Source organism: Megalobrama amblycephala, linkage group LG15 (genome assembly GCF_018812025.1).
Source record: "Megalobrama amblycephala isolate DHTTF-2021 linkage group LG15, ASM1881202v1, whole genome shotgun sequence".
NCBI lineage: Eukaryota > Metazoa > Chordata > Actinopteri > Cypriniformes > Xenocyprididae > Megalobrama > Megalobrama amblycephala.
Window position 1 is genome coordinate 18232114 of NC_063058.1, and position 24615 is coordinate 18256728.

Sequence of the window (24615 nt, forward strand, 5' to 3'; positions counted from 1 at the left end):
GATGCACTTTCCACGCGATCTCTTGTTTGATTCATTGACGAGAAGTTCTCACAAGTTCTGCAAGCTTATCGAGAGGACTATTAATATGATAGACACCCCCGGGACCTGCGCTGTATCCTTATTCCTCAGAGACTCGGAAAAGGAAGTCATTGATTCTTCCCACCACTCGCTATGGGAATGAGTTTGCCTGTGCTTTCCCCTTTTACAAAACGGGATATTATTATTTTAACATCCGATCGTGCCCTACCCACGCTAGGCTATTTATGTGGTTGGGAGAGAGGACAGCAAGGGCCGGTGGCAGTCTGGACTTCCAGAGGAGTCGCTGCGGTAGCCATCTCTTTTCAGAGAAAGAGCCTCCTCTCTGGGGAACCTGACATTGACTTAGCTTCCTAACCTCCAGAAGGATTATACACACAGCAGAGCAATATCACAATAACTTTTCCCAATGTTACAGTATATGTGGAAGTGGAAGGTGCAGGTGAATTGCACACATCAAGGTTATTTACCAAACCAGTGGTGAGGATGTATTTTCCTTTCTGTTTCTCACTTTCATCTGCATGAAGCTCTTACTTTTTCACAATAGTAACACCATGCTTGACTGGCAGATATTTCACTCAGTGGGGAAGGAGAAGTTTTAAAGGGTTAGTTCACCCAAAAATGAAAGTTATGTCATTAATGACTCTCCCTCATGTCTTTCCAAACCCGTAAGACCTTCGTTCATCTTCGGAACACAGTTTAAGATATTTTAGATTTAGTCCGAGAGCTTTCTGTCCCTCCATTGAAAATGTATGTACGGTATACTGTCCATGTCCAGAAAGGTAATAAAAACATCATCAAAGTAGTCCAAGTGACATCAGTGGGTTAGTTAGAAGTTTTTGAAGCATCTAAAATACATTTTGGTCTTAAAATAACAAAAACTACAACTTTATTCAGCATTCAGCATGTTTCCATCTCCCATTATGTGAATAATGGGAGATGGAAACACATTTGCTGAATAAATTCAGATGTAGCGAACATTAAACCCACGTGACTAATAAGCTGTTTCTGCTGATGGTGTTTTATTTACTGTTGGTTACTAGGTTACCAATACCATCGTCATCCGCTAGACAAATTTGATGGAAATGCACATAATTCGCATTTCTTTGTTGTTGTTGTATTTTTTATTTTGGTTTTTTTTTGCAAAATTTGAAAAGATTCGCTTCACGTTTGGATGGAAACCCCACTACTAGGTTTTATCCCTAAAAACACATCAGGTTAATATAGGTCCTCAGTTTCCATCCACCTATTTTTATGTACATTTTGGGATATCACATAAAAAAAACACTGGATGGAAACACCAAGATGCACATAAATTCTAAAAATGTGCATAAATAACATGTGCTCAATTGAGTCGGATAAACTTTTATCCAATTAGAAAACATCCGCATAAACTACGATAGAAATCCGCATCAAAAAGTATGTGACTGCAATGGGACTGCGTAACTGGACCAACCAGCAGACCAATCTCGTTGCGCAGGATCTGAAATGCTGTCCTGAGCAAAATCATTAAAGTGGTTCAGTATAATTATGTCCCAGAACTGTCTTACATGACTGTGTTCCCAAACAGCAGGCATCCGCCTCAGAAAGCAAGATAACTTTATTGCGAAAAATAATTTATTATATACAAAATTATGCAACTTCCATTTTTCTTTGTGATATTTAGCGACAGTTTATCAGGAAGTGACAATTTTGTTCTCTTCGGCTCATTGGATGGAAACGGTGCTTTATTCGCAAAAGTTTTATGCGATATTCCAATTCCAATTTTTTCAAAGTTAAATTCGCAACTTTGGATGGAAACATAGCTATTGACTAGACATGTCCTTTCTGTATCAGTTTTCTAACTTATTGTGAGATCAGCATGAACACAGGTGAAAGTAAGCCTTGATCTGCACTTCTGCAGGCCCTGATGTAACACATTGCAGTACTGCACAACCAGAGTATTCCTCTGCTAGTATGCACAACAACAACAAAAAAACCTGTGTGGCACTGCACTGATCTCAGAACTGCTTAACCCACTGCATCTAAACAGGGTTACCACACAGGAACTGTGTGCACGTGTGCGTGTGTACGTCCACACACTCCAGATGAATACGGAACAGAGCTGATGGCCAGCGGTGAAGACCGAGGCATGTTCCCAACTGGTGGATGAAAAGAGAAAGTTCATGTGTTGACACACATACACAAACAGACACATGCACACAGCTGCTGTGGAGGATGCTGGTGGTATGCTGAAGCAGATACTCACGTTTGTGTGTGTGTGTGTTTGTTTGTGTGTGTGTGTGTGTGAGAGAGAGAGAGCAGCAGCAGCAGTTGTTCTGGCGATGTGGATGTGCTGTGCAGCAGTTCTCCCTCAGTTAGCCGGCTGTGGTGATCTGGTGCAGACAGTGCAACACGCAGGCAGATGTTTCCTTCATTGGGTCGTTGTGCACCACCAAACAGATTGCTGAATAACAATACTTTGTCTATACATGAGGTTGGATGTGTTTTCTATATGTTTGTCTTGCATCAAGCTAGCAGTAAAGTACCAACCAGTCACCCCAATGGGATTGCATAGCAAAAAGACAGATCAATATTCCGTCAAAACACCACAGAAAGTGATCGACTCTCTTGGCGTTTTAAAACTACTGTCAGGATTTACTAAAGAAATGCTGTGATAAATTAGCAATGGAAATTATTATGGTATATTTGTAGGAGTTTTTCTTTCAGATGCAAAATTTATGAAAGTATTTCAATAAATCACACAACTTGATTTACTAAGGTTAGAGGTATTCAGTTTCAGAGTTGGGGAAAGTTACTTTTAAAAGTAATCCATTACAATATTGCATTACTCCCTAAAAAAGGAACTAATTGTGTCACTTAGTTTTATGGAAAGTAATGTGTTACATTACTGTTTAATTACATATGTGATGTTTATTTCAGTATGTTTCCTATAAGAACGGATGGCGTTTACATTATTACGTGGCGTGAGAAAGTCACATAAACCACACGAAATCCAATCAGAGTGGTCAGACTGAATAGGATTTGAATTTGAATAGGATTTCAAACCACGTATGAATGTAGTTCAAAACGGATTTGTAAAAAACACATTTCATGCCGTTCACACTTGCTAAATCTGATCGGGTTTTAATTGGATTTGCACTGACAGTCTGAACGCAAGTGGTTCAGTATAATTATGTCCCAGAACTGTCTACCCAAACAGCAGGCATCTGCCTCCAAAAGCAACATAACTTTATTGCGCACTCTGAGGAGCAAGTAATTTATTATATACAAAATTATCATATCAGTGGCTTTTCCTACTGCAGAAACTAAAGTCATTTTTGCTTAACAGTATGGTTGAAGTGGATCATCAAAGGTCAGCAGCAAAGACATTGGTTAATAAAGTGAGATTAAATACATAAAGTATATTTGTGCAATTTAATATATTTAATTACTGCAGGTTTGTGTAAAATTCTGAGATCGCACTTCACTATTTTTTTATTAATTCTGAGTTCACGATTTCTCTCAACATGAAGACAGGAGAGCTGTCAGTCAAAATGGAAAAACAAAGTAACTTACGTTACTTATTTGAAAAAGTATTTTGTTGTATATTTAAAAGTAATGCGTTACTTTTCTAATTACTTGACAAAAGTAATCTGATTACGTAACTCAAGTTACTTGTAATGTGTTACCCCCAACACTGCTCAGTTTACTGGTATTGTCTCCATTATTTAACACCAAAAAAAGAGGATGTCTTAACCATTTTTCACTTGAGATCACTGCGTCTGTGTTCTTTAATTTGTGCATTTTCAGTAGATCACCTGCTGAACTTTCTTCTCCCATTGGTGTTTAAATTCATCTCTTTTGTCCACTTTCAACCACTTCTGTCCTGATTTCTTCGAGGGGAAAGTCTATTGGCAGGTAAATGTATGTTTTTTTTCAGATCTTTCAATCTAATGGACAAAATAAGTTCATGCAATTTACATACAAATGCAAAAGGAGACGGCGGAAAAACTTAATAGAGCAAAAACTTAATATTAATAGAGCAGCAGCTTTTGTGAGCGCGGTGAGTGCATGTTAAAAATCTGGAATGATGAGTGAACATTATGCCTGGTACGTTTTTCATCCTCAAACCAAACTTGAGTCTCCAGCCAACATCCCGTCTGGGTAGCGCACTTCCCACAATGTGTACGCGTTAGGTCAGTAGGCGAAGAGTAGGCAGTCTTTTGTGCTGTTCAAACTCATTCGACCACATTAGCGTTTACACTATGAAAGCAATCCGGTCGAATGCGTTTCCGACCACCTCTGGAAGTGGTTGAAAGTGGACAAGCTCAAAACGTTTTAGACCCCGTTTACACCTGTATTTAGCATTTTCCACTTCGATCCGATAGACCAAAATGCATCTTAATACCAGGTGTAAACAGGGCCTCAGATTATGGTTCAACATGGTGGCCAAAACTCATTTAACATCAAGTTGCAACAATGAAATCAAGTTTATTACCTGGGCTAATCTTTGTGAATCACTTTATATATAAAGTAAAGGTGGAAGGAAAATTTCAACCGAGAAAAAAAAAATGCATTTGGAATATCCCATACAATCTTAAACTCTTAAATCCTGTAGGGAAATCATGCCAAACCTATTAAGAACCTGGCGTTTTCTCTAGCGTCTTTAATGGAAGAGGAAGTGATACAGGCTGGCCTCCAAATCTGACATTTAAAACAGTACCAGCAATGACACACAATCTAATGAGACAGATGGGTCCAATAAGCGGGAGATTGGGTGGCATGTCTGAACCGCAGGGAGAACTGACCGCAAGGAAAGACGCACTAAAGCGTTCCAGGAGAACATACAGTATAGTCGGGGTGCAAAGGGGTTTTAGAAACTGTGGCTCCAGTGCAAAACTCAACTGGAACTCAGCTGCAGCAGGCAGCTGCACAGATCTGATCCCAGGAACTGAAAAGAGTGCAAGTGCAAATGTTCATGTCAAAAGTGTCAAGTCATTCTCACTAGAGGTTTTTCTTATAAATGACACACATGCACCAACATTCACTGTAGCCTACATACACACTGTTTTACTAGGAAATTAGCTTTATAGTTTTAGTTAACCCAAGTATTGTTTAAAAATTACTATATGGCTGGCTTAAAATGAACCCAAAATATGTTGAATAGGTTGAAAATTAAAAATCAGACACATAATTACTAGAGGCAACAATATTAATCAAAAGGTTTAATGAGAAATTTAATAAATGTTTATTGTTTAATTATTATTCATTAAACTTATGAATAAATGTTCATTTATTAAACATATTACTAAATGTTAATTTCCAACATACTTTGGGTTTATAAACTATTGGGCAAGCAATACAGTCATTTTTAAACAATAGTTGAGTTAAATAAAACTACCTAGCAGGTTGGGCAAACATTTAACCAAACCGCTGGGTTAAAACAACCCAGTTGCTGGGTTTGTCCATTTTCAACCCAACATTTTTTAGAGTGTAAATCTTGAGCAGCCTGTATAGCTTAGCAAGCTACAGTTTTAAAATGAAACTACAGTCAGATCTTTGAAAAAAAGAAAAAGAGTTAAGCATAATATAATTAATAAAACAACTAATAAAAATGAGCTACATTGAAGCTATATAAGAGGAAAATGTTTTTTAAAATATACAGCTATCAGATTACATAATCAGAGCTGTATTTCTCTGGTTTTTGATTGAATCAGCATTACATTTTAAACTTAAAAAAATTCAAATTAATTTACACTAAACAGAACAAAAAGTAGAATATACAGTAACAAAAAATTAGAAATATAGTGATTTAAATACAGTAAATATAGCATATACCGCAGGGGCTTGAATCAGCGAATCAAACCATCCAAAGTAACATACAAGAGAAAAGGTATTTTATAAGAGAACAGTTAGCAACTTCTCAACCTTGTCTCTAAGCTCCTGGGTAGGCAGATTAAAGTGGCAACATCTTTACTACAGTTCAAACAAGTCACTCTGGCCCAAGTAAGAGTTTATACCGTTTCTCGTTGGCATTCAGACAGAGGAACTAGCAAGCTGCTTTAAGCCATATGTTCCGTCCATAATTACCTCTGTGTCAATACTGAATTTATTTCATAAACTTACAGACAACCTCCGTTTCAGGATTTACAGAGAATTATTGTATAAGTGAAGAGGCACAAGTAAATGAAAGGAGGTTTAGTAATGAATGGGATTTATAAATAGCATGGAAACCCCTCATGAGAGCATTTACAGGAATTTAACTGTAATTCAGGTTTCAGTGGTTCAGCATGTTTAAGTATCAGATCATTTGTGATACCGAAAATCTTTGCTGCTGTTGCTAATGGTACAATGGTTAGCCAGTGTCTAGGTCAGAGTCTAAAGGTCAAAGAGTAAAAAAAAAAAAAAAAATGAAATAGTTTCCTCAAATTTACTTTAAAAAATAAATAAATAATTATATATATATATACACAGTACAGTCCAAAAGTTTGGAACCACTAAGATTTTTAATGTTTTTAAAAGAAGTTTCGTCTGCTCACCAAGGCTACATTTATTTAATTAAAAATACAGTAAAAACAGTAATATTGTGAAATATTATTACAATTTAAAATAACTGTTTTCTATTTGAATATATTTCACAAAGTAATTTATTCCTGTGAATTTTCAGCATCATTACTCCAGTCTTCAGTGTCACATGATCCTTCAGAAATCATTCTAATATGCTGATCTGCTGCTCAAGAAACATTTAATGTGTACAATTGTACAAAATATTTGTGTACAATATTTTTTTTTCAGGATTATTTGATGAATAGAAAGTTCAAAAGAACAGTGTTTATCTGAAATCTAATCTTTTGTAACATTATAAATGTCTTTACTGCCACTTTTGATTGATTTAATGCATCCTTGCTGAATAAAAGTATTCATTTCTTTAATTTCTTTTCAAAAAAATAAGAATAAAAATTCTTACTGACCCCAAACTTTTGAACGGTAGTGTATAATGCTACAGAAGCTTTGTATTTCAGATAAATGCTGTTCTTTTGAACTTTCTATTCATCAAGGAATCCTGAAAAAAAAAGTACACAACTGTTTTCAACATTGAAAATAATCATAAATGTTTATTGAGCAGCAAATCAGCATATTAGAATGATTTCTGAAGGATCATGTGACACTGAAGACTGGAGTAATGATGCTGAAAATTCAGCTTTGCATCACAGGAATAAATTACTTTGTCAAATATATTTAAATAGTACACAGTTATTTTAAATTGTAATAATATTTCACAATATTACTGTTTTTTACTGTATTTTTAATTAAATAAATGTAGCCTTGGTGAGCAGACGAAACTTCTTTTAAAAACATAAAAAATCTTAGTGGTTCCAAACTTTTGGATTGTACTGTATATAAAAATTCAGTATAAGAAAGAAAAATAAAGAAAATAATAAAAATATATATCAAAAATATCAAAATAACATATTAAAACATAAGTATATATATATATATATATATATATATATATATATATATATATATATATATATATATATATATATATATATATATATATATATATATATATATATATATATATATATACACAGTAGGGCTGCACAACGATTAATCGCCATTAATCGTTTGCAAAATAAAAGTCTGTGTTACGTAATATATGTGTGTGTGTATAATAATTATGTATATATAAGTACATGCACATACATATATAAATGTGTATATTTACTTATACATGTATATATTTCTTAAATGTATGCATGTATGTGCATGTATTTATATATACATAATTATTATACACAGAACACACACATATATTACGTAAACACAGACTTTTATTTTGCAAATGATTAATCACGATTAATCGTTGTGCAGCCCTAATATACAGTATATATTCCTGTTGCCTGCAGGTGGCGCTATGATTGTAACTGAATATTGGCATGTAGATGTCTTCAGACCAGGACTCTTATCAAACATGTGAAGTTTGGGGCAGATCGGACACAGCATGCCCGAGTTACAACAGCTCTTTCTCTTTCCTCTTTCACAGCGAAACATCAAACTTTGTCAGACCGCCATGGACACGCCCTTCACACGATCTTCACAATTTAACATTGCAAAGGCCTTAAGATTAGACTGACCAAATATGATGTTGATCTGATTAAAGCTCTTGGAGGAGTTCGTTAAAGTACAACCTCTGGAAATGGCAAAAACTGCAAAAATTTTGCAGAGAAATTCGAAATATCTCACTTCCTGTTGGGTTTTCAGATTTTTGCACCCAGGGACATTTTTGTAGGTATTGGGCTATTACCAGATTTCATACATGTGCGTGAAATGTAGCATGAAGGGTGCTTAATTGAAATTTTGTAGGTGGCGCTATCGAGGCATTTTGCCACACCTAATTCTGAAACCCATATCAGATGTAAATTTTCACAACTTCTGACGCGTGTGCAAAGTTTCATGAGTTTTCGAACACGTTTAGGCCCTCAAAAATGCGATTCATTTCGGAGAAGAACACCATCGGTGCTCGGGCCCTAATAATAAAAATTTGTAAATTGAATCAGTATGCCTTAAGTGTGTCCAAGCACTGTGTGCTTATGCAAGCACTGACCCTAGCCAAGTTTAACATATCTCATACATCTATTGTTGGAGGTATTAAAAAATGAGATATGTGGCAGATATTAAAGGGTTGCAACATCTGAATCTAAATCACCACAACAAACAGAATTGCAGACCTGAGGTTCACAGCTCGAGCAGAGGAACAACTGAAAGAGCCATTGTCAGCAACACCCGCTCCTGGTAAGACGTGTCCCTATACACACACATGCATTATCACTTTACTGAAATAATGAGCCCTTAAAACAACACCCACCTCCGTGCTGTTACATGAAACTATGTGTATTTAGATACTTGTGGGAAATGTAGAAAATCTCAAAATGAAGCCTGCGTGATAGGATACGGCAAAATTATCTGATGCGAGACACCGACAGAAGGAAACAACAAGAACGTCAACACAACAAACAAACAAAACTCAAATCAAGCACAGTGTCAAATCTCAAATGTTAGCAAAGAGCCTACCATTCTCCATCTTTATATTCTTAATAATTCATCATTTCACTTCATTATTTCATTAGCACTTTTTTAGGAACTGACATTACAAGAATTAAAGCCCTGGTTACCACAGAAACACATTTACTTTGCCTCAAAAGTTCATCACGTTAACAGCAGGTATTTCCTGGATCCTAGTAGACAGCTTCCTATATGCCCTTAAACAAACCTGAAACGTTCAACTTGATGGATGCCAAAAAAATGGCTAAATTCTCAGACAAATGGCAGGCTTATATCATAGCAGAACTTTTTTTTTTAAAGAGTAGTTTGAAAAATCAGATACAGAAGCTTTGGAAGCAGCAATGTAAGCAAAACCTTCAACCAGCACTTACTTTATCATCTGCACAAGCTTCGGTTTATGTGAAATCCATGGCCACCTGCAAACCAAACAAAACAGAGAAACAAACAGTGATTAGGTTGTTCTATATGACTTATTTCACAATCTAAACATGCTTCTGATGTTCTCGGCTGGGGCATGGGCCGTCATGGTTTTGCCTATGGCACTGAACTGTACAGCCCAATGGACCGTAATGAACATATCTTCTTTTTTTGTGGAAAATCCATGTCCTCCTTGTACTGAAACTGGTGGAATTCCCCTAATGGTGGCCAGTTATAGAGGAGAGAAACCCCACACTTTCAGACCAGACGGGTTTTGTTACTATTAAGACTTTGGAAAGTGGAAAAACTGAAAAAGTTTCAGCACGGTTGAGAAACGTATTTCTGTATGAATTAAACACTGTGAATAAATAAGAATATGGAAAAAGTGTAGGTTGTTAAGAGTACAAGGAGAATGACTCAAAAATCACAGTGCGACAAACATCTCCAAAAATGTAAAGATTTCATGCCGCCACATTTTACTTGAGAGATGCACATTTTTCTTCTTTTAAAAAAGAAATAGCAAAGATTAATTTCAAATGCATTTGAACACTAAGTTAAAGATCCCTGAAAACAGAATCTGTTTTATCATTGAATACATGGAAGGAGCCACATTATGAAGACACAAGGGTGAATTCACCAAACAGTTGCGCTACTTTAGCATCACAAGGACCTGTTCACTGCTTTAGTGATACAACTACATGTTGACAGGTGAGATACAATGCTATTTGTGCCTGCTACTATATACACTCTTAAAATATAGGTTCTTTACAGGCATCTATAGCCATTTTTCCATCGTCTGGCCGAACGGTTCTAAGAATTTTAAAGGTGCCATCGAACATTTTTTTACAAGATGTAATATAAGTCTAAGGCATCCCATAAATGTGTCTGTGAAGTTTCAGCTCAAAATACCCCATATATTTTTTTAAATTAATTTTTTTAACTGCCTATTTTGGGGCATCATTAAATATGAGCCGATTTATGCTGTGCGGCCCCTTTAAATCTCGTGCTCCCCTCCCCCGGAGCTCGCGCTTGCCTAAAACAGTGCCTAAACAAAGTTCACACAGCTAATATAACCCTCAAATGGATCTTTACAAAGTGTTCGTCATGCATGCGGCATGTATGCGTCAGATTATGCGAGTATTGTATACTGTTATATTGTTTACATTTTATTCTGAATGAATTTGAGGCTATGCTCCATGGCTAACGGCTAATGCTACACTGTAAGAAACGATGGTAACTTTAACCACATTTAACAGTACATTAGCAACATGCTAACGAAACATTTAGAAAGACAATTCACAAATATCACTAAAAATATCATGATATCATGGATCATGTCAGTTATTATTGCACCATCTGCCATTTTTCGCTATTGTTCTTGCTTGCTTACCTAGTCTGATGATTCACCTGTGCACAGATCCAGACGTTACTGGCTGCCCTTGTCTAATGCCTTTCATAATGTTGGAAACATGGGCTGGCATATGCAAATATTGGGGGCGTACACCCCGACTGTTACGTAACAGTTGGTGTTATGTTGAGATTCGCCTGTTCTTCAGAGGTCTTTTAAACAAATGAGATTTATATAAGAAGGAGGAAACAATGGAGTTTGAGACTCACTGTATGTCATTTCCATGTACTGAACTCTTGTTATTTAACTATGCCAAGATAAATTCAATTTTTCATTCAAGGGCACCTGTAAGGAACAGTTATTGTTATCCATTTGAGCTTAGATTGGCATGGAACGATTACAAACCATTCTCGCCCTGGAATTCTCAGCCACTCAGGATTGGTCACTTGTCATTTGCCTGGCTACCATTTTCTCTGTAGTTGGCCAAGGGCACTATTTGAGCGAAGTAAACAAGTTAACAATAGGAATATCCAATCATCCTCCATAACGAGGTCACTATTTAAATCTCATACAGTCTGTAAACTCTTAAGTTATAAAGACAACGACCTGAGAACTCTTTTACTTGCCCTACAGTGGAAAATAAAACCATTTCCGTACCGTCAGCACTGACATAGAACGGTTAAGCAACAAGAACGGTTTGGCCCTATGGTGGAAAAGTAGAGGGAATGCTTTATTTTAAGGTGACTATAGTTACAGGTTACTACATGTAATAAAAGTAAATTTGGCATAATTACAGTTAACTAAACCTAAACCAAACCTGGTAGCACTTTATTTTACAGTCCTATTCCCCATGTACTTACTATGTAGTTATGATAGTAATTGTAATAAATGGGTAATAACTAGGTACTAACCCTGAACCTACCCTTAACCCATGTACTTATATTACCCAGGACTTTCTTAGGTAAGTAAACTGTAAGTATATGTAAGTGCACGTACTGTAAAATAAAGTGCAACCCCAAACCCTATCCGTAACTCTATAGTAAGTACATGTAGTTAATAGGGGTGTGATGAGATCTCGTGCCACGTGACGATATTTCTCATTGAGGTGAAAAGCTGTCTCGCGATATTGCCATGACGGAGCGTGAGGGTGTAAATTAGTATAGAATATGCCACCGTTACGTTTACATTACGCCTCCAATGTCATTTTGCTTTTTATAGAAATAAAAACCATTTAATTTAGTTGGATAACTGTCGCTTCAGTTCCATCCAGCTCATCCAACACAAGCTTCAGGAATCAGAGATAACGAGAATAAGTGACGAGATGACTAACAAGACCATGGCGGAGGATTTGTTGCACTACAAAGCCTAAGTATCTGACAATTGTCTTATCTTGCAGCACTGCTGCTCCCCATTCATACTAAGAAAGTAGAACTGAATTGACATTCATTACAAGATGTAATTACATCACCTTAAAATAAAGTGTAACCAAAGTGGCTTATGGTTCCATGAAGAACCTTTAACATCAAAGGAACCTTTCCATTGCACAAAAAGTTCTTAAAAAGTGGAAAAAGGTTCTTTATATTATTAAAATATTATTCACACTAAGAAAAAACTGTTCATTAAAAGTTTCTTTGGGGAACCAAAAATTTCATTATATCTCTTTGTTTAAAACCTCTCTTTAGCGCAGTGGCTGATTGACAGGTGAGTAGACGCATCAAGACTGATTAGTCCGTCTCACCTGGCAAGAATGAAAAGAAAGTAGACAAGAAAGAGCAAATGTGACAATCCCAGCACACGAGGAGGAAATAAGGGGCGAGGGGGAAGCGGTTGCATCCCTAAAGCTACTGAGATGTGAAGTTGTCAAAACACATATTTCAATGTGAACAAAGTGAGCAAGGAATATGCACACAAAAGCGTGTGAATGGGCAGATGTCTGGAGCAGATCCCGGGCTTCAGACTCTCAGGAAACTAGGAGATAAATGATGTGAGACTAAAGTTCTTCCATTGTTCCTCTTGCATTTAGAAGCAGCGCTATTATCACCCAAAATGTCTTTGAAACTTGAGAACTTAGTGTGTATGCACCATTGAATTACGCTTCTAGGGTGCTTTCAATGAAACCACCTGATTTGATAGTGAAAAGACAGATGAAAACAATTTCCTTTTTCATTTATACATAACACAGGTGGTCAACGTTGAAAAGAGACTTGTGTTATTGATTCAGTACCGAATCAAGTTCAGGTGCTAAAGCATATGCTGTGTTTTGGATGCTGCTTGGTCTTCTTGAAAGAATATTCCAGGTTCAAGACAAGTTAAGTTCAATCGACAGCATTTTGTAGCATAATAGTCTGGACTTATCCCTCATTTACTTTCAGGCATGACACAATCAAAAACACTTTTTTTCATGCACTGGTCCATTTGGTCTATGTGTGTAGAGATTTGGCTATGTGTGTTTTATAACATGTTTTTTTTTTTTTCAGACTTGTGGAAAGACGACATAAAAAATGCGCTCATTTTATTGCACTATTTCTATTTTTGTCTGCAGATTTCAATTACACTACATATCTTTAACGGAAATTTTCTCAAAATGAGTTGTCTTTCTCATGCACTGAGTCAGAAATCTCCACTTCAGTAGCACTTACATACACCAAACAATTTTATTCCTATCTATATTCTGAAGGGTTTTTTTGCAGAGGTGTTTCATCATTTGCCTGATTTTAAACAAAATTTCATACAACATACAACAATTTCTTTTTTATCTCTATTTTTATCTAATATGCCAACAAAATGAAACAACAAATTTAAATGTGACTTGATCCAATGAATTTACATTAATTCTTCTGTTAAAATGTGAGCTTTTAGTTGAGCTGCAAAGCTCTTCTTTTGCATTTATGGTGTTGTTGGGGTGACAAAATTGTTCAATTGTAAATAACTTTAAACAGAAAAGGTTAGTAAGCAATTTTATCACACTAAAATCATGCTATATTGATTACGTCTTTAGGCTATACTATTGAAACAATGAGTTTTTTAAAGTTTACGGATTCATTGTAAGCGCTTCACTGTAACAGAGACTGAAATCAACATTATGCAACAAATCAAGCTTTTTTAGTACTGAACCCTGGAATATTCTAGTTTACAGTACATTTATTTATGTGTACTTACAGTGTACTTACCTAAGAAAATACTGGGTAATATAAGGTAGCTACAGGGGTTAAGGATAGGTTTAGGGGTAGGTTCAGGGTTAGTACCTACAGTATTACCCAGTTAAGTTAATTACTGTAATAAGTACTGTACATCGTATGTACATGGGGAACAGGACTGTAAAATAAAGTGCTACCAATATTCCTTTAACTAGCTGAACCAACAAGCCTACCTACAGTAGGTCGACCGAATTCGAGCATGCTAATAGACACAAATGGCACAGTCCCTGTTAGTGACTGTCACCGTCAAATGTACAAAAGCTTACGTGTGGTTTGTGCTTGTTGTAGCACTGCCGTAGGTGTGGCGTAAGTGCGTGTTTCTGCCTGATTGCTGACTTAGCGCTGAAATATCCACACCCTCCTGTTGCAGCAGACTACATGACATATGGGGTTCCCACACATTGGGTTTCCCATCACAAGAGATGTCTTTGACCCTCTGAAAGACTTAAGTGTTACCCTGTCAGTGTTTATGAAGATGTACAGAAGCGTATGAGACAATTCATGATGTGGTTTCTTACTCCTTGTTACACTCCTGTGGTGTGATGTGCAAACGTGTGTGTGTGTAACTGCTGACTCGTCCATTTAGCTTGAGAAAAGCAGCATCTAGTCGCAGCAGCAGAAGATGTGACTGTGGAGGTTCTTCCACAGCAAAGATGGTCAACAAGCTGTGTTTTGGATAATGACGTTAATCAGTTCTTGTTTTGAATCTGATTGCACTTTATGATTCTGGTTCATCATCAGTAGTGTTGAAGAAGCAATAAAAAATTGTCTTTAATAATGTAAACTAACTGAAAAAAAATAATTAAAAACAATAATAATGATGATAATAATTACATATATTGTTTATAATAAATATAACATTTCAAACAGTTAACAGTTACAGATTCAAAGTGGATTTAACAGAGGTAATAACTTCCAGAAGAACCACTCCAAATGACTCTAATGGTTGGAATGATTCAAACTCACTGCGTGTTTTGTTCAAGAAGTGTTAATGGAACTAAATGTCATGAAAATCATATTATATATATATATATATATATATATATATATATATGAATGAATCGATTCTGTATAAGAACCAATTCTGGACTGTCTACCATAGTTTTGGATGCTGGTGCCAACCAACCACATAAACCAATCTGGAACAGCATGGAAATTCACGCTGGTCTATACCATGAAGCAGGTTTAGATGGATAGCCAGATATGTTTCAGTTTAGTTTGCATCAACCCTGGGTTTTAGGCACCATGAAAGTGGCTCAGATTTGAGCAGTTTTCATCACCATAGTAACTTACACTTGACGGCTAAACTGCTCTGGGGCAGGTTTTGTTCTGCGTAAGAGATCTCGAACCAAAATTGGACCAATCAGCTGTGAGCAAAATGACACAAAAATCTCTGACACAATAAAGTCACTCCCCCAATTACTCATGCTCCAAGTTAAAGGTCACTATATAGTAAAAGGTTTTTAAATACAAAACTGTCTTGCTTTTAACAATGATTATTATTATTATTTTATGATTTATTTATGATTTATATAATTATTATTCCCCTAAACCATTATACATAAGCAATTTTAGTTTAACAATTAATGTTGGCAACGACAGCCTAGTGGGCTGTGCACCAACTTGCACTTCGGGCAAGGCAAGGCAATTTATTTGTAAAGCAGCATTAAAAACAACAGTTAGTTGACCAATGTGCTGTACACCTTTTAAACACGTACAAACAGCAACAAAAAAAGTGAATCGCAGTATGTTTCAAGGCATGTGATTGGCTGTTCACTACTGATATTACACTTTCATGTGCACATGCTCCATAAACTCAGGTTCAAAGCCTGAGTTGACAGAGAAAGTTGATAATCAGCGTCATGGTACCAACAAAGCCTGATTCAATTGATTTGGTTTTTGTCAACTTAAAACTAATCCTGTAGCCCTGAGTTTGTTCAACTACCATCATGGTTTATGCCCCTGGTCTTTTTAGCAGGGTCATCAAGTCATGGAGGAGAAGCAAGCAAATGTGAAGACAAAAAGTCATTGCTCCTTTATCAAGTTCTTCTCTGAAGCTTTCCATCTGAAAAGAAAAAAGAGCCTTTACATAATGATTGGAATGTTGCTCTTTGTTTTGCGGGTGTGGTTAGAGCCGTTCACAAGTGTCATCCAGGTGGGCGTCAAAGGCGAAAGCTGGCATCATGTCCAAACGCACCTCTTCAATGCCTCCAATCTCCCTTTTTAAACAAACTGCTTTGATGTATGTGTGGACAAAAAAAAGCTGAGTAAACAAGTATGCAATACTGGAAGGACGGACAAGGTCTGTTCCCGCTCTGCCAGCGGGATGGTTTACCTTCCCATTTAGTGAGTACATGGAGGATTAAGCCAGAATTACTTCCTCTCAGTGTCTTTATCTGTGTCTCTGTTTGTATCCCGGGAGGACTTCAGAGCCATGTTTGTTCACAGCTGACAGTGTCACGCAGATGTTTCTTTGGCGGCGGCACACGCTGGGATTGCATTGATGGAACTGTTTCACCTTGTCAAGGGGAAGAAAAAGAGGGAGAGACAGCGAGAGACAGAGACTGAATAGTCCATTTAAAGACATTCCTCTGCAGTTTTGTGGGGTTTCTTAAGAACTGAAAAACACTGGATACACAGAGGGTGTCATGCACCTTTTTTGAGCTTGGTGACCAGGCGAGATAAGACATGGTCGAAGACAATAAAATGTCTATTTAAATGTAAGTTTATAAAGTCTAAGGCAGGTTAGGAAGCAAATTCTGAGCAAATAAATCGATCAAGCCTAACATTATGACCACCTTCCTAATATTGTGTTGGTCCCCCTTTTGCTGCCAAAACAGCCCTGACCCGTGCAGGCATGGACTCCACTAGACCCCTGAAGGTGTGCTGTGGTATCTGGCACCAAGATAGATATTGCGAGGTGGGGCCTCCATGGATCGGACTTGTTTGTCCAGCACATCCCACAGATACTCGACTGGATTGAGATCTGGGGGATTTGGAGGCCAAGTCAACACCTCAAACTCATTGTTGTGCTCCTCAAACCACTCCTGAACCATTTTTGCTTTGTGGCAGGGCGCATTATCCTGCTGAAAGAGGCCACAGCCACCAGGGAATACCGTTTCCATGAAAGGGTGTACATGATCTGCAACAATGCTTAGGAAGGTGGTACGTGTCAAAGTAACATCCACATGGATGCAGGACCCAAGGTTTCCCAGCAGAACATTGCCCAAAGCATCACACTGCCTCCGCCAGCTTGCCTTCTTCCCATAGTGCATCCTGGTGCCATGTGTTCCCCATGTAAGTGACGCACACGCACCCGGCCATCCACGTGATGTAAAAGAAAACGTGATTCATCACACCAGGCCACCTTCTTCCATTGCTCCGTGGTCCAGTTCTGATGCTCACGTACCCACTGTTGGCACTTTCGGTGGTGAACAGGGGTCAGCATGGGCACCCTGACTGGTTTGCGTCTATGCAGCCCCATACTATGCAGCCCCAAACTTCTTGAGCAATTTGAGCTACAGTAGCTCATCTGTTGGATCAGACCACACAGGCCAGCCTTCGCTCTCCACGTGCATCAATGAGCCTTGGCCGCCCATGACCCTGTCACCGGTTCACCACTGTTCCTTCCTTGGACCATTAGATACTGACCACTGCAGACCAGGAACACCCCACAAGAGCTGCAGTTTTGGAGATGCTCTGACCCAGTCGTCTAGCCATCACAATTTGGCCCTTGTCAAACTTGCTCAAATCTTTACGCTTGCCCATTTTTCCTGCTTCTAACACATCAACTTTTAGGACAAAATGTTCACTTGCTGCCTAATTTATCCCACCCACTAACAGGGGCCGTGATGAAGAGATAATCAGTGTTATTCACTTCACCTGTCAGTGCTCATAATGTCATGCCTGATTGGTGTACATTTTCATTAAAAGGAAGATTGAGTCCATCAACAAAGCTTGCACAGTAGATACCTCTTTGTAGGTTTGACATTTTCTCTGTAACATTTTGATTTATATGCTGTTGAATGTTTGACAATCAGGTTAAGCTTACTTGTGCGTAAACAACTCCTATCTGCTCTGTCTGGTTTATGCAGATTTTTTTCCTTTGGAAGTCACATCCAAAATCTATGGCTGGGGAAACACACACACCTTTGTAGGATCGATGGTGATTATCCAAATAAGGTAAAAGGATGTGCGTGTAGAATCCATATCAGTTATTTGTCCTTGAGAGCATATGAAGGCATGAATACTTTCTGTTTCTATTTCTACTAAAGTCCCAACCTGTAACGCTTGTAACTGTCAGGTGTAAAAACTAGAAAACAAATTGTAAAATGTCCAAGTTCTTTGATCATTCATTCAGGCTTAAAGCTTTCACCCATCCACCCACAGACACACAAACTCACAAGCTGCAATAACCAGAGGAGCGGCCCAATCAGGGGGGAGTGCATTCTTGCCGTCTCCTCACTCAGAACACACACAACATGTGGCTTTGTGGCCCCAATCATTGCCTGCTCTGTTCAAGAGGGCTTAATGGGACATAGACCATGCACTTTTGTGTTACAAAGCACTGGTTCCTCTTCTTTCGATATACCAGCACTGACAGCCGGGGTCAGGTTGGAAAAATGACCAGGCAGGTCCGGGCAGGTCCTCTCCAGTGGAATCTGGACCCAGCACGTGAAAGTGTACTAGACAACAAATCCAGGGCGGAGAGAAAAAAAGTTGCATAGATATATGAGATGTAGATATGAGTACTTAGATCTACATTAGCAACTTTTGCTTAGCCACTGCATATTTTAGCTCATCCACCATATTGGAAAGGTCAAAATCCACTATTGACGCATGCAACTGAATAAACAGATGCTGCAAATAATATAAAAATTCAAATTTAAATTACTGTAAAAAAAATACTTCTAATGAAAATAATGGGCATAGTAATCATAAATGCCAAAGTTGGATAAAGAAGGTCATACATTTATTTAATCTAAAATACAGTAAAGTATAGTTATTAATATCTAAGGTTTGAGAGATGGGCATAAATGCATTGTAGGATTTGTCTTGATTTGCAAGAAGTATCACGCGACTACAACTTTTAAGTATTGGACACAAGCACTCTCACTAAAAAAGCAACACTTTAGATAGCCTACTCTTCATATTTACCTCGAATCAAAACATCAATAAAGTGTCTCCTCTCTATTAACAAAACCGCAAACCGTGACACGAACACACACATAGATGTACACGGAGCGCAGCGAATGAAGCTGCTGTCAGTGTTGAACAGCTGCATGGACTTCTCTGGACCGAGCCCAGCCACCTCTGTCCCACAAAGAGCTGCTTGTGCCCTCTCAGTTCGGCTTGAGTCGACATGAAACACACACTCACAGGGCCAGGGTCAGACCCTGTTCTTTGTAAAGGGAGCTGTTGTCAGACCTCATTGGCAGACGGAAGAGTGGAGGTCAAATGTCAGCGGTACGGGGGGTAGGGTGAGGTGAGTCTGTCCTGGGTTGCTGCACCTCAGAGCAGTTGACATGCTAATGCTAACCCTGCGTACAGTGTGCAAATTAGACAATGGGTGCATCTCAACCAGCTCCCTAGCTTCCTAGGTAGTGGATCAGTATATCATGTGCACAAATTCAGGCACATGGCAAGGACATTAAGGACCCATTGGGAAACTGATTACTCTATTTCCGGCGACATGACAATGTCTTCATTGTACAACATCACTACTGGTATTTATGAACAACAGCAGAACTGATATCTTTCTGACATTGTTTTAATGTTATTTAAAATAGATTAAATACTTTGCTTGTTACATATACAGTACGTGAAACATTTCAGCCATAAATGTTAGCTAGATTATGTTCATTAACTGTCTAGCGATGTATATTTATGGTGAAATATAATTAAATAATGGTTTGTATTTGAAAAACATCTATTGCTTGTCATTATGTGTACTGAGTTCCACGCACTTCAGAATTTAAAAGTTAAGGGAACATATGTCGCTTTTCCACTGCATGGTATGGTTAGGTACAGCTCGATACGACTCACTTTTTGGCACTTTTACACTGCATGGGACGGCGGTACGGTACGGCTTGTTTAAACAGCACCACCTCGGTTGAGGTTCCAAGCATGCCGTACCGATACTAAATGTGACATGTAAACACTGCAGATCACTGATTGGTCAGAGGGAACGTCACTACCAGCGTCATTGGATTTGAGACACAAGACACCAAACCTGCTAGATTTTAATAGTCAGTAACAGTCGTGGGACAGTCGTGGCCTAATGGATAGAGAGTTGGACTTGTAACCCAAAGGTCATGGGTTCGAGTCTCAGGTCCGGCAGGGATTGTTGGTGAGGGTTGGCTCTCCCCACCTTCAATACCACGATTGAGGTGAGACCCTTGAGCAAGGCACCGTACCCCCAACTGCTCCCCGGGCGCCGCAGCAATGGCTGCCCACTGCTCCGGGTGTGTGTTCACGGTGTGTGTGTTCACTGCTGTGTGTGTGCACTTGGATGGGTTAAATGCAGAGCACAAATTCCGAGTATGTCACTTCACACTTAACAGCCACCAACAGCCACCGAACAGTCACATTTGTTCACGAAATGACGTTGCACACAACTTGAAAAAAGAAATGGCTGTATCGTGGTCAGTAGATAAGGTAAAGGCGGCGCAACTATACAATCAAGTAAAGCAAGCTGTGCCGTGCCATACCATGCTGAGCCGAGCCAAGTAGTACCACGCAGTGGAAAAGTGCCAATAGTGAGCAATGATGCTCCCTGGTTTTCATGGTGCATTGTGGGACATTTTAGGCAGTGTTGCCAAGTTTGTGGTTTTCCTACTTTAATACTGTTCCTGCAGGTTGTTTTTCATGTTCGCGGGTTGAAGCGACCTCAAATAACATGATACTTAGCCTCTGGAATGCAAATTTTACCAGGGAACCCCACCAAAAACACAGGATTTTACCCCCTGGAACGTGATTTTTACTGGGGGACCCCCTGAAACACAATTGGGCTACTTTTGGGCTAGTTTTGAGTAGCAATTGGGCAGGTTTTGTTGTGGGAAACCTGGCAACCCTGATTTTAGGTATCAAACATTTCAGTAGACTGGAAGAATTTTGAGATTGAGATAGCCCTTGAAATGGCAGTCAGTGCCCTGACTACTGATGAACTAGGAAGCTGATTGAGACGCACTCAATATAATTCTTGTTTTTTAATTATTTAAATTTTTGCTACGGAATTTGCAATGAAATTTACAACACATATAGCATCTCTAGCACATTAGCTGAACATCAACTAAGCTTCACCTTTTCATAATCAGAATTATTTTCATCTTGTTTTTCAGGTGAAAATAACTGAATATCTTTAAAATTAGATTCATTTACTTAAGAAGCACAATTGTCTATGAAAATAAGACTAGATTCAGAGAATTCCAGAAGTAGGGACAGATCTTTTCTTACATATTGTGATGCACATCAGACTGTAATGGATTATTGAAAAAGAAAAACATGTAGAAAGTCGAATCAGTTCTATTCATCGGTTGTTGATTTGATGTTGAGAGTCATTATACTAAAAAAATGAATGTGAGTTTGCAGTTGATTGTGGAGGGGCGGGGTTTACACTGACTAAATGATTGGAGAAGTCCTGCATACGTCAAAAGTGTCCAGAAGTCTGTATTTTCAGTGTTATTTTAGCCTCATTGAGATACTATTATAGTTTACTACTACTACTAATCGTTTTCATCGGAAGATCAAACTATGACATTCTGATTGAACATCACAAGGTAAAAAAAAGTGAAAAAAATGAAACAAACATTTACAAACACACGATTTGAAGTTTAAATAAAGAAGAAGTTTATGTTATGGCTACTAACAGAGCATCTGTTTGCAAGCATCATGTAAAAACAGGTACTTTGGCTAGCTTATAATCTTTTTGTGAATACAAACCTGTTGTTTGAAAGCATTGTTGAAATGTTTCTTGTGTAATATGTTAAGACCACTCAAACCCTGTACTTTAACTCCATTTTGGAGACCGATTCAAGCCGAGTTTGCAGACCCTATGATTATAGTGACACCGACCTCTGATGTGCGACAAAAATTTAGTTAAACTTTCCACAAATGAGCAATGATGTTGCCTGTGTACGAAAATCAACAAGTTTGTATGTGACTCAAGAAAAGTTTAAATCACTTCCTAACTGCTGTAAGGTTTCTTGGGACTTATGCACATGTTACAGCTTGTATATACCAATAAACACATCACAGCGAGAGACATACATGTCTAAATGCCAAGTATCCAGTGCACGGTTTCAGTTTGAGACTGTTAGCAGAGGACCGCCTGTCCTTCAGCAGCGTTAGGGACAGTGGTTTGACATTTCTAGGTCACCTAGCCTTTCGCTAAACAAGCAGCTCAGAGATGCTAGGTGTTTCCCAGCACAGTGGCCATACAACATGACACTCGGCAATCCGGGTCTGTGTAGAGTGGAACTTGTTGACAATGGTAAGGCAAACAGAACCTATAACCTTTCCCACGGAGTCCCAGTAACCTGAAGATCATATAAAACACTCCAGTGTTTGCAAGTACGCTAACTAGCACATCCTTAGCTGCTGACTCACGATTGGCGCGTATCAAAACGCATTCTCTTTTCTCTCACTGTACGAGCTTTTCTCACACTTTTGGACGTCGTGAATCAACTCTGCAACCTTTCTGCTGTTTTAAATATTTATGTCCGTTACGTCAACAGGGTGTGCGTCTCTCGAGCCAGATGTGTTTGCTGCAGTGGTGGAGTGCTGCTCTCAGAACGAGGCCGCACACATCACACGCAGTTTATTTTAGTCATTTCCTCTCCATCCTTCAGCTGTCTGTTAAGCTGACCACTCGCCCCTGCAGCTGTGGCCAATCCATAACCCCCCCACCGCCCGTATTCTCCTTATCAGCACACTCCTGCCGACGCACAACTGTCCTCGGTGGGGCGCCTGCCCCCCACCACCACCAGTACAGTATGCTGGCGGGCTGCCAGATTTGTCACCTGTGGAAACCGAGCATCATCGCCGATTCAATCTGCTCAGGTATGGCAATGGTTTGGCAGGATGCACTGGCACAAGGACTAGGCAGATGCTGGGCACTTTACAGTGTCAGCATCAGGTCAGGATTGAAAAAAAAATTTTTTAGATTAAAAAAAACACTTATGTAATAGACTACAGTACTAGAAATTATTTTTCTTTCTTTTTTTAATCATCAAAGAATCCATTAAAATATTAAGCTGCACAACTATTGTCAACATTGATAATAATAATGTTTTTCTTTTGTTTTTTGTTGCAAATCAGCATATTAGAATGATTTCTGAAGGACCATGTGACACTGAAGACTGGAGAAATGATGCTGGAAATTCAGCGAACCAGCGAGATTTTGAATGGTAATATACTTGTTCTCTTTAAAATAGCAACGCATACTTCTGTTTGCTCATTAAAAAGTCAATTACATGTTTTATTTTTTTGTCATTTATCATTATGGGGGTTGTTACCGTGTTTAATATCACCTTGGATTTTGGGGTCCCCTCCATAACCCAGGAGTCAATTCAAGCATGTGAATATGAATTCATACAGTATATACTTGCTGACAGTGCTTTGTAATAACTGATTACATGTAATCCGGATTACGTAATCAGATTCCATAAAATTAAGTACTTGTAATTAGATTATATCAAAGTCCCTTTCAAGGAAAGTCTGTTCACTCTGCACCCATATTTGCAATGTCTCCGGGCAACTATTTCGAATGGGGGAATCCTGAAATCTCAAAAACTGCTTGGCGAACTCCCAATTAAATTACATATTTCAAATCACCAACAAAATCTGACATGAACAGTAGTAGTTTCTTATGCTAAAATAGCATTAAAAAAGATGAACCAATGCGCATGTGCAGTCCTAAGCGCGAGTCTCAGGTTTCTATGGGAACCGGAGCTTCTCACAGCAGCTGCAGTGACGCAATGACTTTTCTTTTCTTTTTCTTAGAAGGCGGGACGTATTCCGCCATATTGCGTGTTGCAGTTTCTCCCATTCATAACTAATAGGCGTGAACTGTCTTTCTACATCTATAGTCTTAGTTTATATTACATTTTAAAATAGGCTACTCATAATCAGGCTACAGTTACTTTTCTATTGATTACATGTTATTCTCACAATGGCAGTAAATTATTTATAATTCATCAATTCTCCCTACTTCCTTTTATCTTTTACATTTTCCTCTCTAAAAAAGCCTACTGCGTATACTTTCAGAAGGGTTGTGGCAGACCAGCCACTAGTCATGTGACTATCACTGAAAACAGATATTTTTTAGTAAATGTTTTGTTTTTATTTTAAAATTAATTTACTTTAATTTTCATAATTTCATTTCTTAATAGCTTTTCATTAAACTTCATTAAACACTAAACCCCTGCAGTTCCATCACGAACCTCATCCCGGGAAACCCTGACGTAATGTAATATTTAATCAAAGTCCCCGACCAGTCATTTCACTCGGCGGCCATCTTTGAAACGCCTCTCGGGCATCCTGGGCATAGACATCATATATACATGG

The 24615-nt window shown here is 38.3% G+C and overlaps 1 long non-coding RNA gene across 1 annotated transcript in view; it reads right to left on the reverse strand.

Moving 5' to 3' along the window:
- LOC125246747 overlaps window positions 1–24615 on the reverse strand; it is a 147294-nt gene that overhangs the window by 7937 nt on the left and 114742 nt on the right. The window contains exon 2 of the long non-coding RNA XR_007179960.1: window positions 9459–9503. This is a non-coding gene — a long non-coding RNA (uncharacterized LOC125246747). The remainder of the gene's footprint in view (window positions 1–9458; window positions 9504–24615) is intronic.